The following is a 19,217-nucleotide window of genomic DNA, read 5'->3' as shown; positions in this document are numbered from 1 at the left end:
AATTCTTTTTGAATTGTTAGCTACCGCAGACCATCCTTGGCCTCCGTTGCGGTTCTAACTGAGAATTACATGTGTTAGATGGTTTTGGTACCGCTGTCTAGGTACCGCAACCATATATCATACGTATCTCTCATGGGTCTTTATGGTCTGTTATTACTAATCTTTGTACAAGTGTTTTCCTCAGTTTCTCACTACAGTCCTTCCTTGTTCATCCGCAATGACGTTTCTCAACCGCAATGAAAGTTTCATCCGCAATGACGTTTCTCAACCGCAATGAAAGTTTCATCCGCAATGACATTTCTCAACCGCAATGAAAGTTTCATCCGCAATGACGTTTCTCAACCGCAATGAATTTTCCATCCGCGATCATCATGATAATTTCTCAACAGTTTTATCAACTCTTGAATCTTTGTGTGCTATTTAATGATCCTTCATTAAATTAAACATTAAAAAAAAACATTCTCTTTAGAAACTGTCACATTCTCTTTCTGAATAATCCTTGTATCAGACCTATTTTAGGGATGATGACAAAAAGAACGTTTTTCAATAAACTCATCCTTAATTTGTCCTTTCCTCTCCCCAATACATCCCATCCGTTACAACTTCCTCTCCCATCACCCCCTCGAGCACCTGACGTATTGACATGCGTCTGACTTTACATTAAATGCAAAACCCCTTTTGGAAATCTCCCAAAATCTCCTCAAACCCGTTCTAATTATGTGTGCTGAGATTTAATCCAAAATTCATAGATTTCCCCCAAAACCCCAATCGACATTTTACCCTATCCTTACCATTTACCTAGGGTTAAACACCTTTTTACCCCCCTTTATAAACCCATCTTCTTCCCCAACAATACTTTACGTTTTCTGAATATCTATTCTTTCTCCCAAATTCCTCAAAACCTTCAAAACTTTCAACAACGTCTGTTTTCTTCTCTCAAATCTTCAACAATGGTGAAATCAGGTGCATCAAAGAAGCAATCCAAGGCTTCAGGTTCTGTAAATCCAACAGGTTCCGACTCTCCAACAATTGCTTCAAGTACTTTCAGAGCAATATTTGAAGATCATCCTTCATATAATGCTCCCATCAAGCTTATGATCAAGTTTCTCAGGAACCACCCTCTGTTCGGTCCATTCGATGCATTGACAGACGTTGTTCCAGTTTCTACTCTATTCAAATGTGCATTCTCTGCATATCGCCCAATGGAAAACCCCCAAGAAGTTCACCTCAATCTCATGAACGATTCTTTGGTCATCTTGTCCAAAGAAAAGTTCTTAAATGCCATTAATCTTCTGGTTCACCCCTCCATCAAGATTTTCTCACCTTTAATGGCAGATATTACATCCGCACTCTACCAGATGGGGTATCAGAAACCAATTCGAGGGAGTGGTGAGTTCAAAAAGAATCAGCTGCCTGCGGTATGGCAGTTTGTGTGTCATTTTGTCATCCGCTGCCTATCCGGCAGAACCGGAGGCATCGACAGCATGGGACTGAAGCTACTGGAATTGATATGGAGCATCTACATAGGCCACGATGTAAACTATGGACAAATCCTTTGGGACGACTTCCTCCAATACATTCCCAAAGAGCACCCAAGGGAGAACCCAACCAAGCTCACATTTGCACGGTTTTGGTCACTTTGCATCTAAGACTTACATACGGATGCTGGAATAGACATAGGTAGTGACATCAAATTTTTCGTCACTAAGGATCTCAAAAGGTACAACCCTTCTTCTGATCAAACGATATTTGGACCGATCCGCAGACTCCCTACTCATATCCTTTCTTCTCTTGGTCTTGAGACTGCTGATGTCTCAGACCACATTGAGGCTACGGAAGGTATTGCCCCATACCCTCCTACCCCGCCCCTTCCATCCGCAGCCATTATCCCTGAGGGTACCGCAGTCCCCTCTTCCACTACACTATCCAATATTTCTCAAAGAAGAAAGCAGTTGCCAACCAAGAAACAAAGAACACCCAAGAAGGATGCTCCTAAACGAACCGCACCCACCAAGAAACGCAAAACAAAACCTGCCCCAATCATATCTAGCAGTGATTCAGATGAGGATAGGCATCCAATCTCTATCTTCAAGAAAAGGAAAGCAACCGATACCACTATCCATATGTGTGTCCGGACCGATGCTGAAGCCTCTCAACAGGCTCCAGTAGTCCTTGGGGTGCCCGCACACCCATTCGACACCACCATCATTTTCCAGTCAGACTCAGAAAGTAAGTCTGATTCTCAACTACGTGGAGACTCCCCCCCAGTCCACTCCCAAGAGGACGACACTGGTTCACGCCCTAAGGTCTCCAGGGCTTCCCGACTGCATTTCTTTTCACCAGAGGAGTTGCGCTCCATCCTTCTTTCTGTCACCCAAACACTACAAACACCTTCCCACCCGCAGGGCACTTCTTTCGCCCATGCCAGAACTGAGCAGAGGCCACACTTGACCACGGGTCAAGGAGACCGAGGAAGCTCAGGAAATCCTACTCTGCTTTCATCTTTTACAGGTGGTTTAGGCACGGTGAGCACAAATGTGCAAGGATCCGTGGACCCGAAGGACACTTCGGTGCGCTTTGAAGGATTTGACCATGATGCATCCAATGACTCTTGGTTACAGTACAATCCAGTAACTGAGTCAGACAAGAAGAAATACGCTGCGTTCCAAAGGGCTTTCCAAGCCCGCAAGGAACAACAAATCAAGCAGCAACAACAGAAAGAACAGGAGATCCAGTCCGTGGCTAAATATTGGGCAAATGCCATCAGCAATGCCAGTACCGTAGCCACCATTCAAAAAATTCAGAACTGGATGGAACAGATGGCTGAAACAATTTCCAAAGCTCAAGCTTCAGGTGCAGCCGCAGGTACCTCCAAAGTTCCTCCTACTCCAACTCCCATTCCATCTCCCACTCCTACAGTCAATCCATCACAAGACGAAGAACCTGCAATCGAACTCAGTTCAGCTCCCACCTTCGGTCTTGATGATGAAGACATCCAAGAAGTAAACAAGCCAAGCCCTTCTGATGATGACCTCATGATGTTTGAAGAAGAGGAGTCCAGCGGTTCTCAACATTCGACTTCCAAGCCTAAAGAGAAGAAGAAAAAGAAGAAGAATGTTGTCACCCGGAAGGAGTTCATGAGCCTTCAAGCCAAAATCGATCAGATCCTGGCTGCGGTCCAGCCTACTCAACCGCAACCTGAAGACACTCCAGGACCGCAATCACTGATTGAAAGAATAGAGCGTCTGGAAACAAGGGAACGCATGGCTGCTGAACGAATCTCTCTCAAAGTAGAGATGGGAATCCGGTCCCTTAACTATAACCGCAAGGCTGACCACAAGGACTTCATGGCTGCAGCGGAACGCCTCATTACTGAGGTGACCGCAATCAAAACGGATCTTCAAGCGGCCATCGCGGATCAAGCTTCTCAGTCTCAGAAATTGATAGATGAGACTCATACTGCTTATGAGTCCACTATCTCTGTTCTTCAAGCAACCATCAACAGACTGTAGAAATCCCTTTCCTCAAACTTCCATGGCCCTGAGATCCTCCAACTCACCAAAGAAATCCACAAGTTGCTCTTCAGCTCCTCCACTCCAAACAACCAACATTTGGCAGAAGCTCTCAAAGCTCAGTTCCAAGAAGTCTTCAACAAGGTGGATGGACTTAAGCAATGGCTTGAGGAAGCACCGGGGTTGCATCCCTCAAGAGGGGGAAGTGATGAAGAACAAGAAGCCCATCACTCTGATACTTCTATTCATCAGAGTCCCCCCATCATCACTGAAAAAATTCCCACACCACCGCAACCAACTCAACATACTCCATCTCACACTTCACCTCCAAAAGATACTCCCAAAAAGCCAGAGACTCCTCCGCACTTTAAGAACTTGCTTGAAAACATGTCTTCTCCTAGCACCACAGACTCCCCTGCCACCGCTCAAAGGAAGCATGATTGGAAAGCAGCCAAGCTGGCAGAATTAATTTGGAGAGAATGCGGGTTTGACACCATGATGGATGAGTCCTTGATCAATTCTTGGATCAATCCGCATCGCAGGCTCCTAGACGAAGATTACAGACCGCACCTCACTTATGCTGAACCCCTTGCTGATGGATACTGGGATATACCAATTTCTCCAAATGCCAAGTACTTCACTGTATTTGAGCAGTTTAACCAAAGCCTTCCAGATCACAAGAGACTGCCAATGGAGTTTGAGAGACTTAGTCTTTTTCATGATAAACATGCCTCCTCCATTGAAAACATATGGTCTAACGACAGACCATCCGCAGTCAAGAACTACAAAGTCAGGAAATTTATGAAGGCTGACTACATCCAGTATACCCTCACCAGAAGGGAGCATGACTATATCCGCACCCAGGCAGACTTTCCTTGTATGAATCCTGAAGAAATCTTCCTTATTGCCAGGGTGTTCCAAAACAAGTCAGAAAAGCACCCTAAAATGCAGATAGCGCTTGAAAAAGCCAACTCTTTTCTCAGGGATACGGTCTGTGACTTTGCCAAGATAGATGCGGATATCTACCCCACCATCCTCAAGAAGTTTGATCTCCCACCTTTTGAACCTGTGCCAATGCCTTCCGAAAGCTTCCAAGAAAGATCTCTAGGCGCAACAAACTACCCTGAACTTGGAGTCATATTCAAAAGGAAGACTGACAACGTCAAATATTTCATTCCTATGACTGCCATGCACCGCCTGACCAAGAAACAACTTGACATCTGCCGGACTGCAATTGAAAGATCTAAGCATACTACCGCAGAAGTCAAGTTCGAGATCACAAGAAGAATCACATGGTTGGAAAACGTCAGGAAGTTCTGGTGGATTTTGATCAAGTTCCTCAAACTTGATAGCTGAAACGGAGTTAAAGAGGTCACTTAGGGGGAAATTATTGAATCATAAAAGTGACCCTCTTGAACTCAGCTACCGCAACCATCTCAGCTACCGCAACCATCTTTCTACCGCAACCGCTTTGGCACCCGGAGTCAATCTTGTTCATCAGCAACCGCATCAGCAACCTGAGTCAGCTACCGCAGTCAACTTAGCTAGATTACGTTATTTGTATTTTATGTAATACACTCTATTATCCAGTATGCCTTGCACGGCTGCTTATAGAGTTGTAATCTAGTGTAGTTTCTAAGTCTCTATAAATAGAGACTTACTCTTTGTATTAAAAAAAAAAAAAAAGGAACCGATAACTTATGAATTCTATCTGAATACACATTCTGAAGTTATCTCTCTTATCTTTCTTCACTCATATCTTCTTACTTAAATCTTATCATAATTCTGCTGATCATAATCCCTCTTTGGAGCAAGTCTTTAAGACTTAATCACTAAGCTTGATCTTCCTTATTAACTTGGAGTGAATGCATTCCTTGTTATGAATCAGCTTAAGTGTCTTCTTGATATAACAATTGCTGTCATTTCCATTCCTTTACATTTCCGCAACTAACTCTCTAACTATCTAACTATATTATTGTTGAGCTTTTAGATCCTTTGAGATTAACTATTCCGCATTATACTTGTTCTAACATTTGTTCAAGTGTGTCTCCGAGTTTTTCTCTCAACAGGTAGCTATTTTGGAAAGAAAGATGAAGGTCTTACGCAACAAGGAGATACCTTTGGTAAAGGTACGACGGCAACATCGGAGGGGCTCCGAGTGGACCTGGGAGCCGGCGGCTGAGATGCGGGAGCATTATCCTGAGTTATTCGCCGCAGAAGACTTCGAGGACGAAGTCTAGATCAAGTGGGGGAGAATTGTAACATCCTGATGTCAAGGTACTTCTAATTTCAGTCCTTTAATTTATTTATGTTGCATTTTTGTCCCTTAGTTCAAGAATGTGTGCATTGAAACCCTAATGAAGTTATTGTTATTTCGGGGACTTTGGAGTACACCATGCGTACGTGGTATACGCTGAGCATACAAGGGTGCGCCCTAGTACGCTGGGCGTACATCAGTGTACGCGAGGCGTACTTGCCAGAGTGGGAAACCTTAGTTTTTATGGTTTGGTTAGTATTTAAACATCCTTAAGTCTCATTCCTTCCCCATTTTTTAGCCTCGATTAGAAGAAAACGTGTTCCCTTGTAACCCTAGCCTTATTTGAGTCCTTGGAAGGTTGGGTGTGAGTTTTTGAGTGCTCCAAAAGAAGAAGAAGGTGGTGGTAAAGCTTGGTACTGGAAGTTTTGCACCTTCCTCCATCATTTCAAGGTGTCGGTTAGAGAGCTGAGTTTCTGAGTCAGGGACCTCATAAGCTTCTGTCCAGTTTGCGAGGTGAATTTCCTCACTATACTTACGGGTCGAAGGCACCAAGGCCAGACCATTGGTTGATATTCACTGATCTGGAGATGGTCTTCCATATTCGAGTTATAGTGAAATTGTCTTCCCTTCCTTATGAAATGGTGAAACTGGACATCATCTCTCTTTAACTCTTCCACCTTCTCCTCATGTGACTCTACCATCATCACGTTTTGCATAAGTTGAATGATATGAAATGACTCAAGCCCTATTGGCATGTAAACATAAAGATGGATATTCTGTGTGTGCGAATGTTCTGAAAAGGAAGTCGTGCATTAAAAAATTGGAAAGAATAGGAGTCGTGTTCCCGAAGGATCAAGCCATTAATTTGGTTCTTATCTCGCTTCCTAAGTCATATTGTCACTTCGTTAAAAAATTTCATATGAAGAATTTCGATGTGACCCTAACTGATCTGACCCATATGCTGATTGTTGCTGAAGCAGAAATGCTTAAGAACACAAATGAAGTAGAAATGCTTATAGGTTCTAATCCCAAGAATTCCATGGACATTGATAATGGTAACATTTATGCTCAAGAAAAGGTTTCTCTTCCCAATCAAAAGGAACCGGCCAAGGTCAAACCATTTGAGCGTATGGTAAAGAGAAAGGCTCATTCTGAGATCGTTCTACATGTCGACCCCAATGTCTCCATTTGCGTCTACTTCCAATTGATGGGACATTGGAAATGAAGCTGCCCAAAATACCTGAAGGATATTGAAGATAGTAAAGTCAATTCGTGTGACTCTAATTGAGTTAGATCCATTATCTAACTCCATTATTAAGTTTCTGTTCTTAGAATCCAAATACATAATGTGATAATCAAGTTTTTATGGTATTGCAGGATCTAAAAGAAAGAAGGAAGCTTAGGCAAAGTGAGCTAAATCTGATTGTGGGAAATGGACTTTTGTCGCATGGTTCGATGGTTAGAATTTGGAGCTACTACTAAGTAGTTAGGATAGTTTTACTAAACTGCTATTACTCTTTGGAGATGTCTAGAAATATAGTTTTACATTTTATGCATTGTAAGGGCTAGTTCCAATTTTTTTAGCAATAAAATGAAGTTTTGGTTTATATTTCCTTGCAATGGTATTAATAAGTGTGTTGAATATTTTTCCAATAAAAGGGATATTAATTGTGGATTTTGATTCTTATGATATCGTACTTGTGGTACTATCAGATATGAGCAAGTCAAAAGAAATCTCATCACCAAGTTTCAATTGGACAGAAACTTGGAGACATACAATTTAAATTGCATGATGCATGATAATCTTGGTCACTGGAAATGTTATTGCTATTTCATTGTTCACATGTTTAAGTGAGACAAATGAATGACTAATGGATCTAGTACATGTTGATACAGACTCTTTAGATCGAATTGCATGATGCATGAGAATCTTGTTCACTTGAAATGTTATGACTAATTCATTGTTCACATGTATACGTGAGACAAATGAATGACTAATGGATCCAGTACATGTTGATATGGACTCTTTAGATCCACTACAAGGGATGATGACTCTATTCGTCATTATTTTCTAATGCTTTAGTAAATATGATTCTGTTTATATGATTAAGCATAATTCTAATATTTTTGAAAAGGTTCAAAGAGTAGCATAATAGATAGAAAAATCTATTAGGCAGAAAGATAAAAGATTCTCCAATATGAAAAGAAAAGAGAGTACTTTAGTATCATGTTTAATGATCATCTTGGGAATTGTCGAATTGCATCACATTTAATCCTCAAAGAACATCTTAGTGCAATTGTATGACTAAGAAGAGGAATCAAACATTGTTGGAAATGGTTCGATCATAGATGAGTCATAATTTGGTCCAATCAAGTTTTAGATCCATGCTCTGGTAACTATGAATCGTATCTTGAAATTTATTTCAAAATAAGAAGGTTGATAAAACCTCGTAATATGTGGATCAATAATTTTTTCTTACTCTTGCACATTTAGAATTGGAGTTTTGATGTTTTTTGTCTGGATCAATAAACTGAGACGAATTCTATGGAGTGTTTTCTTGTCTGGAATCCACACAAACTTTTGAATATTTGTTTTAGCTCGAAAATGAATGTTCCTTGAGATAAAACTCATATGTCAAGAAGTCAGTGGGAGTTATATTAATCTTGAGAGTTGCAAGAGTCTACCGATAATGATCCTTTTAGTTATTACTAGCATGTAACCTTAGGTTGAAAACTTGTTGTGTTTAATTGGCACATTTTTATTTCTGCGCACTTCCAGTTGAGTTAGAAATGTTTTTGATTTCTATGTCTTTCATTTAATTGAAAAAGTAAAGTGTGTTGGTCAGTGAATGTACACTGATCAATATGGATGAGCTGCTAACAACATGAAAACACTGATAGGCCCTTGTGTTACCAAAAGGAAATTTAGAATAGCGAAGTACAATACATAAAGGAAAAATGAGTTTGATTTTTGTTTGACCTAAGCCTTTTATTATGATTGTAGGTTTGAAATGATACATTCACATGGATGGGAATGCATGCACCATCAAATCTAGGTGGCAAAGGTTTCACTCTAATTCGTGAAAATGATTATGAGGAAATACTTTCGCTAATAGATTTTAAAGATCTGATAAAGATCAATATGGATATTGGTTTGTATTAAGTTCATTGTCAAATTCAAAATATGATTACGACATCCGTCTTCATATTTTGAATTGTTAGGAGTGGTAAGGAATTGTTTAAACTTTGAAGAGATATATCTATCAGTCTTGAAAAGGGTTTCAAAATACACACACATTATCCAACTAAGGTGAATAAGCTTTAAGAAGTATATTTGGAGACTTATCGAAGCATGACATAACATAAATCTACACTTCTATAAGAAAGTCAAAGGGTATTAATTTGTACAAGTACAGTTGAATTTTGAGTACATTTCAAAGCTAGTGAGAGCATAATTATTATGCTAGTACTGCATGTTGACAATACTGCTTGTAGGAAACAATGTCTTTGTTTTTGCAAATTACAAAGGTAGGGAACTGTTTCACTATAATCGATTTAAGGAGAGGGCAGTTATACTTCGTTTGGAATCTAAAGGTGTAGATCAAATGGTTTAATGGAACGTAGTCATAGACATATATGAATATCATGTTGAAATGGTTCAACATAGGAGATTCCATATATAGAAATATTATAGTAATAAATTGAACATATATCAAATCCTTATGAAGGACATAATGAATCGAGTCCCATATGCTTCAGATATAGGATCGATTACATATTCTATAATATTCGATTATTCTAATTTTTCAAATGCCTTTAGCATTGTGTGAAAAGGATTAGAATTTCATGTGACTAAAGTTGTTAAACAACTGTCAAGAACATTATGAGATTTACCGAAGACTGGTTGCTTATGTATAATTAGGAATATGATATTATTAGGATGGACCATATTGACACGTTTTGGATTGAGAAGATTCTTTGTCATAATTGATGGTCATATGGAAATATGGAAATGTTTCCATAATGGGAGTTGTTTGTTAAATCTACATGTGAGTTGGAAGCTTTAATGCAAGAGAAGTGTTTAAGGAGTGTACCTTGTGTGAATGCAAGGGTTTGTGTGGACAAGGTTTCAAAACTCAAACCTTGAATTAACTTATGATCAATGATTGCTTGTAATATGGTTCCAGTTAAATTTGGTACACTAGTCAAGTCTAGAAAATTATTAACTCAACAAAGTGCTCAATATAGAATAATATTAAGTATGAACAATGTAAAGAAAATAAGAACAAGGAGAATGTAAGAGAGAATGATTTTTTATTTGATCAAGATGAAAAAGGTGCATTACATCTACTTGATACAAAGGTTGACAACTCCTTAAATAGACAAGGAGTTACTAAAAGACAAATTTAAAGAAAATACACATGGACAAAGAGACGACTGAAGATCAACAATTTGAAACAACCGTTGTTGATCTTGTCTCATGTACTATACTAAAAGACATTAAGAACAATACAAAATAGTACTTGGTACATTTAATGCATTACAAACTCAAAACTCTTTCTAAACAACGATTGATCTAGGACTATTTCTTCACTTCAGAATTTATTCACTTAATACTTCATTCTCTATCTCAAACAACTGTATCACGGATTGAATAAGGATCACTTTTTAATGTTCCAACAATATCCCCCTAAATTAACTTAGAAATACCAGACTCTTTACTTGGATTCATCCAAGGCAAACAGATAAGCACCCTGGAGCCAGATTCGGACCTCAATGTACCATTGGAGACACTTGTGACATCCCCAAATTCACGGTCATTTTAAAATTTTTATTTATGCTTAGTTTAAAATCAGGGTATCCTTTTTTGAAGAATAGTATTGCGGAATTTGTTCCCAGAAAACGTGATAAAAATGTTATCAAATCATTTCCGAAGAAATGTATTTTATTTATATTAAAACATTGGGATGTCATCTTCAATACAAAAGCATAAGCATAAACAGACCTTACATTCATTTACACTAATGATTTACATCTCCTTTAAACTCTCGGTGTAATGTATCTTCGGATCGATACCTGTGATACAAATGAACTTAGTGGTTCAGGTTGGGAAATATGGTTAGTACATAGGGTTTTCAACCCACAATAATATAGTTAATTTGTTTCTTCACATACTTCATGTCCAATAATTAACCCGATTACCCATCCCCATTATCTTCTTTATTCTTAAGGATCTAACGTAAGAATCATTGATTCTTCAATATTTATTCCTAAGGATTTTCCTAAGGAATAGGCACGATGTCCATCGCTGCTAGGGTTTATCTAACAAGCACTAAGTCGATAGCTACCAATGTTATCTGTTAGGCATAGCTGCCAGTTCTATCCATTAGGCACAACCGCCATTGTTATCTATTAGGCACAACTGCCAACATTATCCATTAGGTACAACTGCCAGGATTTTTTAGAGTACATTTTATGAACACATAGTTTAAAAACACCTACAGGTTGCGAGCCTGCTAGCGTTCCACTGGAATGTCTAGAATAGTCCGTGGTTATCATCTATACTTTGCTAGATGACTGGATCGGCTTTAAAGTCAAGGGTTCTCATCTTCTTTTATCTCTCATCATCTATATCATTTTTCATCTCTCATCATCTATATCATCTTTCATCTACCCATCTTACCCAATATATTTATAGGTATAAAAATACATATACATTTTCAATCAAGTAAAACATGTATGAATCGGTCATCTAGCATATATATATATATATATATATATATATATATATATATATATATATATATATATATATATATATATATATATATATATATATATATATATATATATATATATATATCTGGAACACAGATAATAGGCACATATAGCATGTATTTATATTAAATACTTCATATATGTGTGTAAGATAAAAGTACCTCTGCACTCACTTGTTAAAGCCACGACTCAAAATTCGGGCAGCGCTTCGCTTCTAACAATTGTCTTTTCCGTTGACGAAACCCAGTATTATTATTGCTATGTTTTAGTCTAATATTTATTGTGGCTAATTATTAGTCTAGATTCATCATTAAATCAAAGTCTACTTTCATGATCTATTAAATAAGGAGCAACCAGGTAGGATCATATTGGAGGTAGGGTCCGTTTGGTATACGAAGTATACTGTTTCAAAATCCCACTTTAAACACCTCACCAAATCACAGACTAGACATCATCCCTGTAAGTAGATCAATCTGTATAACGACTTGGAATCACTGATAAATCTTGTTTATAGGTTCATAATAACGACAATGAATTTAAACATAAGTTATACTTAAAGTATAGTAAGCATAACTCACTTACAAGGTGGTTTAGTGAGGAACCGGGCTCTGTGCGGGCAGAACTTCTGAGCCGAAAGCTCTTCTTCTCGGGGCCTTTGGCGCTCTGGGACTCGCTACAAACACTTAGGAAGTGCTAGGGAAAGTAAAAGAGAGTTTGGGGGTGTTTGAGAGAGATGGTTTTAGAAAGGTGTGAGAAAACAAGTGATTTGCGCCTTCTATATATAGGCTTGAAATCTCATGAAAGTAGGACGTTCAAGAGCTGAACACGGGGCGTTCGCTTGCCATGTGTGGCCATCTTGTTCCAAAGGTGGGGAAGAAGGTGCGGCTCAGATTGTGCCACATGTCACTCATAGGTTTAGCCCAAAATTAATTTTCTTCTATAATCCGTAACTTTCGTATACGAGCTCCGTTTTTTACGTTCTTTATATCCACGCGTAGGTATCGACGAGATCTACAAATTTTGTTTAGACTCCGTCGACTATTTTGAATTTATTTTTGATGTTATATTATAACTGACTTATATAGTTAAGGTCCGTTAAAAATTCATAACTTTATCATCTCGGCGTCCGTTTTCGACTGTCTTTATATCGTTGAGCTCCTATTAACGAGGCCTTCAATTCTCGTTTAGGTTGTGTTGGCTAAAAATCGATCTATCTAAAATTCGATTTTCGGGCTGTATATTGCTATGCAAAACCTTAGAAAAATCATAACTTCCTCAAACAAGTCAAATTTGAACGTTTTCTATACGCACGCTCTCGGTTTAATGTCTGCTACAACTTTTGTTTAGATTGCTAAGGCTAAAAAGTATTTCATGAAAAATTCAATTTTTAAAATACGCGACACCGTGCCGGTTTTGTCGCAAAACTTCGACGAGTCATAACTTATTCGTTTTAAGTCGGATTTCAGCGTTGTTTATATATACGGAATCCTTGTGACATATACTATAACTTTGGTTAAGATTATTTATGCTAAATAATTTTCTATCAAAAATTCATTTTTAAAGCTTATTATCTCTAAATTGAGTAGCCCGAATCTGCAGGCATTCCAATTATCTCCCCCTTAGGATGATTACATCCCAGAACCATCAAAGAAACAGGGCTTGTATAATGAATCCATACATTATCTTTTCATCCTAGGTAATAACTGTATCTCTTATGTCCTTTCAAATGAGTATCTAACTCTTGGATTTCTTGATTGTTGGCAGTGCTGAATCTTCCACTCGTTCTTCATACTATGTTGGACTTTCAATTGTAAACTTTAAGTTACAAAATTGATCCTTATTGGAGACTTCAGCTCCTTCGTAAACCGACTTATCTTACGATAAGTTCTTTACTTCAATTTTCGTAACAGACCGATGGGTCATGTTCTAAGGACCTCTCGTCGTATGATGCAGTGCTTAGACTCTGGTATTTTAGAGTCAAATTCCAAAATGGAATATACATTCCTTCATGTTCTAATGTGATTTAATCACATTCTAGTATGTAGCACTTCTAGCTACAAGCTTCTTACTTTAACTAAGATCGTGATACTTATATTGATCGCTTCGATTATCTTTCTTTTCAATCTTCTGGCTTAAGTCATATGCTACATCGATCTTGGGTCTCTGAACCACATAACATACTTATCTTAGTCAGACTCGATTTGATATGGCTACTAGGATCGGAATAACAATCATCTTCTTAGTCAATACTAAAACGATGGTAACGACAGACATGAACAAAACGAAATCAATTACTAGTGCCTTGTTAACCTTGTGACCTTCCCTAATGCAAGTGCGAGTCCTGTTCTTACGGTATTATAAGCATGTACTACCTTTCAAACCTACCGATACTCGTCCCAAGTATTGCCTCTCAGTTCTCCAAGTCATCATACAAGAATTTCACAAAGTCATTTAACACGCCGGATAACATAACTATGGTTTATATTATTTCTTGAAAAGATTACATAGATATTCAAGTTCACCCTACATTATGCCTCTTATATTAGGCTACACCACATGAAACTATCTATATGGCTACTTTATATCTTGATCTTCGGATATATAGATCCCTACTCCTGATCCCTTGCATTGTCACCTGCTTCATTATGGATCATCTGGAATGCTCTTGCCTTTGGCTTCGGTGGCGCATTCGGTCTTGCTTCTTCATTTTTCTCCAGGAAGTCCCTAGAAATATGCCCTTATTTATTATATCTGTAACACACCCTCTTTTTGAATGTACACCCATTGGCGTAATGCCCAGTCTTCCCACACTTGAAAGAAGTCACCTCCTCACCACATTTTCCAGAGTGTTTCTTTTTGCACTTCTCACACCATTTTGTTTCACCTCCTCCCCCTACATACTTTGAGAACATGATGTTCTTGTTGGACCTTGAAGATCCTTCAAATTTCCTTTTCTTGCCAACTTCAACCTTGTTGGCGAATTTTCCTTTGATCATTTCTTTAACAGACTTAGCCGCCCAAATGGCCCATCAAGAGTAGGTGCCTGCGTACTGGCACAATATACTCCCATGGTAGTCCCTTTCCATACTTATTGATTTTTGTTAGCTCGTTAGGGACGATGCGCACATCAAACTCCATCTTGTATGTGAAGGCATTGGTATACTCATCAATGGACATGTTGCCCTTTTTCAATGTCAGAAACTGGTTTTTTAGCTGTAGCATGTTTTGGGATGAGCAAAACTTGCATTTAAAGTGTACCAAGAATTTTTCCCATGTCATTTGTAGTGGCTCATTGGGGCTTATGGTCTTTCCCAGGGTGTTCCACCAACAAACAACACCACCTCTAAACTTACACACAATATAAGTGGTTTATAGCTTGCCCTTCCAACCACATGTTATGAAGGCTAGTTCCATTTTGGAGATCCAGTACATAACTTCGATTGGATCTTATTTCCCAGTAAAAGTTTATGGTTTGCAAGTCGTGAAGTCTTTATACTTGCATCTGTTCCTTTCAATTCATTCGTTCTATTTATTTCTTTTAACCATTTGTGGTTCGACTTGACTAACGATTCTACTATAATTTCCTTCTTCCGACTGTTCTCCATTCAGTCAGGCTGCACAACAGGCACAATAGGTTCATCCTTATTATGTTGAAGTAGACGCCTCGTTTCTTCCATCTGATGATCGAACATCATTTGTATCATTGCTTGTACTCCCGCCATCGTGATTTGCTCGGGTGCATCTGCTACTCCTGGTGCACGCTCAATCACTTGTGGCTCAGGTTGCTGGTTTCCATTAACATTTCATAATCCACTGCGAGTTATCAACATTTCGATCTATACACTATAGCAGATGTTCAGTGTACAGTGACGAGAATTAAGATAGGGAAAACTTTATTTACGACAGATGTATAAATCTCCTTATCACTCCGAAAAGTTATATGCCAGTTATAGTACCATAATTAAACGTTTAGAGACCTAAGCACATAAAATTTCATGATCCGGTCGACAATAGACCATACATCTGATCAAATAATGGCATCATAAAGCATCATAAATCATTTAGCACATGAAAGCAATTTAGGCATCTTTCTAAAAATAAGCTAGTGCCCATGTCTAATTAGACACTCATCTCACAATCATCGATTAGCATTCTAAGTTTAAGTCAACAAATTTCCTAAAATTCCTAGTTCACTTAAACTATTGCTCTGATACCAACTGTGACATCCTCAAATTCACGGACATTTTAAAGTTTTTATTTATGCTTACTTTAAAATTAGAGTATCCTTTTTGAAGAATAGTATTGTGGAATTTGTTCCCAAAAAACATAATAAAGATGTTATCAAAGCATTTCTGAAGAAATGTATTTCATTTATATTAAAACATTGGGATGACATTGTCAATACATAAATATAAGCATAAACATACCTTACATTCCTTTACACTAATGATTTACATATCCTTTAGACTCTCGGTGTATTGTATCTTCGCATCGATACCTGTGATACAAATGAACTTAGTGGGCCAGGTTGGGAAATCTGATGAGTACATAGGGTTTTCAACCCACAATAATATAGTTAGTTTGTTTCTTCACATACTTCATGTCCAACAATTAACCCGATTACCCATCCGCGTTATCTTCTTTATTCTTAAGAATCTACCCTAAGAATCATCTATTCTTCAATATTTATTCCTAAAGATTTTCCTAAGGAATAGTGTCACACCCCCAAACCGGAACGGCGGAAATGTTCGGGGGTGGATGATGTCATATGTAGTATCACAACAATTGCATCATAGTAATCATAGTAAACACAACCATTACATTGAAAACATATATGAAAAGGGTATTTACATCGGTTTGATTCTTGTTTTTATACATCAAAAGTATAATCAAAAGAAAAAGACATGACACTATATGGTCCGTCTTCTCAAAACTCCAGGAGGTACCTGTGTACTGATTTCCTGAGAATAGAAGAAGTTTTGAAAGAATATCAGCATAAAGCTGGTGACTTCATAAGCGATGTTTTTGTAATAAAAACCTGTTGAAGACTCTGTAAAAATGTTCGCATGTTTCCAAGAAAATCCAATACATTCTTTAGTAAAAGCGTGATAATATTAGTTCCATCTATGACTACTTAGTTTATGCTAGCCATGTATAAACCTATATCGAACAGACAGTTGACTATGTGGATCTTCCCTACGCCCACAACCAAACAAGGAATAGGAAATAAGGCTGAAACTACACATTCCACAGTCTATCGACTATTCTCCATACGTAGCCCTGATGCCTAAAGTAAGGAATTATAGAATTAACTATGAATGTTTGTACTATGATAGGAAGAGGAAATACCAAATAGATCTATTCACAAATCTCACACTCTCCCTCCAGGAGACTCTGGTTATACTATGATAGGATTTAACCTGTACCTTGAAGGGTACATTTGAAGTGTTGTCTCACAATCCTGTATCAACTACTTTACGTTTAGTTTTGTATTGATTTACAGTATTGAAATCTGTATGTATACCGTATAAGGTAATAATTATACTTAGATAATTATTAAATGTTGTACTCTCGTAGTAATGTATATCATACACTAAATCAGTCATAGTTTATATGTTTACCCATGTATGTAGTCTGAATCGGTAAAAGCTGTGTATTGAATTCTCCAAACTATACCCATTATAGTTTGCTTGAAATGTTATGTACTTGGTTTGTAAATTGTTCTGAAAATTATGCAATTATGTTTCCAAGATAAAAGTGTCCTTTATGTTCAACATATTACAAAAAGGGATAAAATATCTAAATATTTTATAAACGTGGGAATTGTTTGATTGTATCAATTGCATAAGTTTTAAACTCGTTAAAACCTTTTGTTTTAGTTCACAAAATCATTTGTGTTTATCTTGTATTCCCCCATGAAAACATTAAAAATCATACAAGCGTAGGGGTATGAAATCACTGTTAGCTGTGTACAAGCGTCGAATCAATGAACTGGAATGAAGACCCTCGAGTTGTAGTGTGTGGCACTTAACGGAATCCTAATAACAATTAAATACATATATGTATCTAAATTAGCGATTTCGTTAGATAAAGTGTTAGAAAAACACTTCCTTTCGGTTAAGGAATGTTACCGGGACTCGATTGAATCGAGGAAAGTGGGTTTTCAGTATAAGTCACTGCTTAGGAAGTGTTTACGGCCGTGAATGGTGTTTACGGACGTGAAGGGAGTTTACGGCCGTGAACTGTCTCTCTAAGGGTTTACGGCCTTTGAAGGTTTGAAGTGTGTACGACCGTGAACTGGTTTACGGTCAATGAAGATTTGTTGACTTGAAGGGTGTACGACCGTACACTCAAGAACAAGGATGCTGGATTCGATGAAAAACGTGTTCTAGATGCTCCAAATCAACTCCCAATGACGATTCTCGATGATTTTCGGAAGGATAAGGGTGTTTTTGGGGTGTACGTTCAAGAGTTTAGAGAGAGGAGGAGTGAGTCTTCAGCCAGAAAAGTGTAAATGAGGGGTGGGGTCTCGCATTTATAGGGGGTTTTCATGGTCGTGGGGGGGTCCACCCGACGTTGGCCGTAAACGAGTGTACGGCCGTACACGGTTTACGGCCGTAAACTCACTTAGGCCGAAAACTGTTTGATTTTACAAGAAGATTCGGGTTTTTCGCGCGATTTTGGTCTCGACTCATATATAAAAATTTAATTATATATATAAATCTAGATGATTTTCTAAACCAAGAAGTTTGATGGGAAACTTAATAAAATTCAAATTTTATTAACGGAAATCGGTTAATGGAAACGGAAAAAGGTTCGGGTTGTCACATCATCCCCCCGTTAGAGGGAATTTCGTCCCGAAATTCAAACACTGAATACAAATCATGGACTCGGAAATAGATGAGGGTACTTCTGTTTCATTGAATCTTCGCGCTCCTAAGTGAATTCAGGTCCCCGCATGCCATTCCAGCGAACCTTCACTATCGGGATACTGCTTTGTTTCGTTCGCTTGACTTCCCGATCCTTGATTTCTACGGGTTCTTCGACGAAGTGTAAGCTGTCGTCTAGTTCGATCTCACCGAGGGGTATCATATGTGTCTCATCGGACATGCACTTCTTTAGGTTCGACACATGGAAGATAGGATGTACGTTGCTAAGTTCTCGTGGTAGGTGAAGTTTGTATGCTACGGGACCGATCCTAGCGAGGATCTCGAATGGTCCTATGTATCTTGGATTTAGCTTTCCACGCTTTCCGAAGCGTATCATGCCCTTCAAGGGTGAGACCTTCAAAAGGACACGGTCACCAACCTAGAACTCCAAGGGTTTTCGTCTCTTATCGGCGTAGCTCTTTTGTCTATCTCTTGAAGCCTTTAATCGTTCCCGGATTTGTACGATCTTTTCTATAGTCTCTCGGATGATTTCTGGACCTGTGAGAGTGCTATCGGGGACTTGACCCTTGACTAGCTGCGTGTCACCCACCTCAGCCCAGCACAGAGGGGATCTGCACTTACGACCATAGAGGTCTTCGAACGGTGCAACCTTGATGCTGGTATGATAGCTGTTGTAGTAGGAAAATTTGACCAAGGGCATATGAGTGTCCCACGACATGCCGAAGTCGATGACGCAGGCTCTCAACATATCTTCCAATGTTTGAATGGTTCTCTCACTCT

The sequence above is a fragment of the Lactuca virosa genome, chromosome 2 (assembly GCF_052849685.1).
Source record: "Lactuca virosa cultivar CGN04683 chromosome 2, Lactuca_virosa_CGN04683_v6, whole genome shotgun sequence".
NCBI lineage: Eukaryota > Viridiplantae > Streptophyta > Magnoliopsida > Asterales > Asteraceae > Lactuca > Lactuca virosa.
This window is presented reverse-complemented; position numbering follows the sequence as displayed.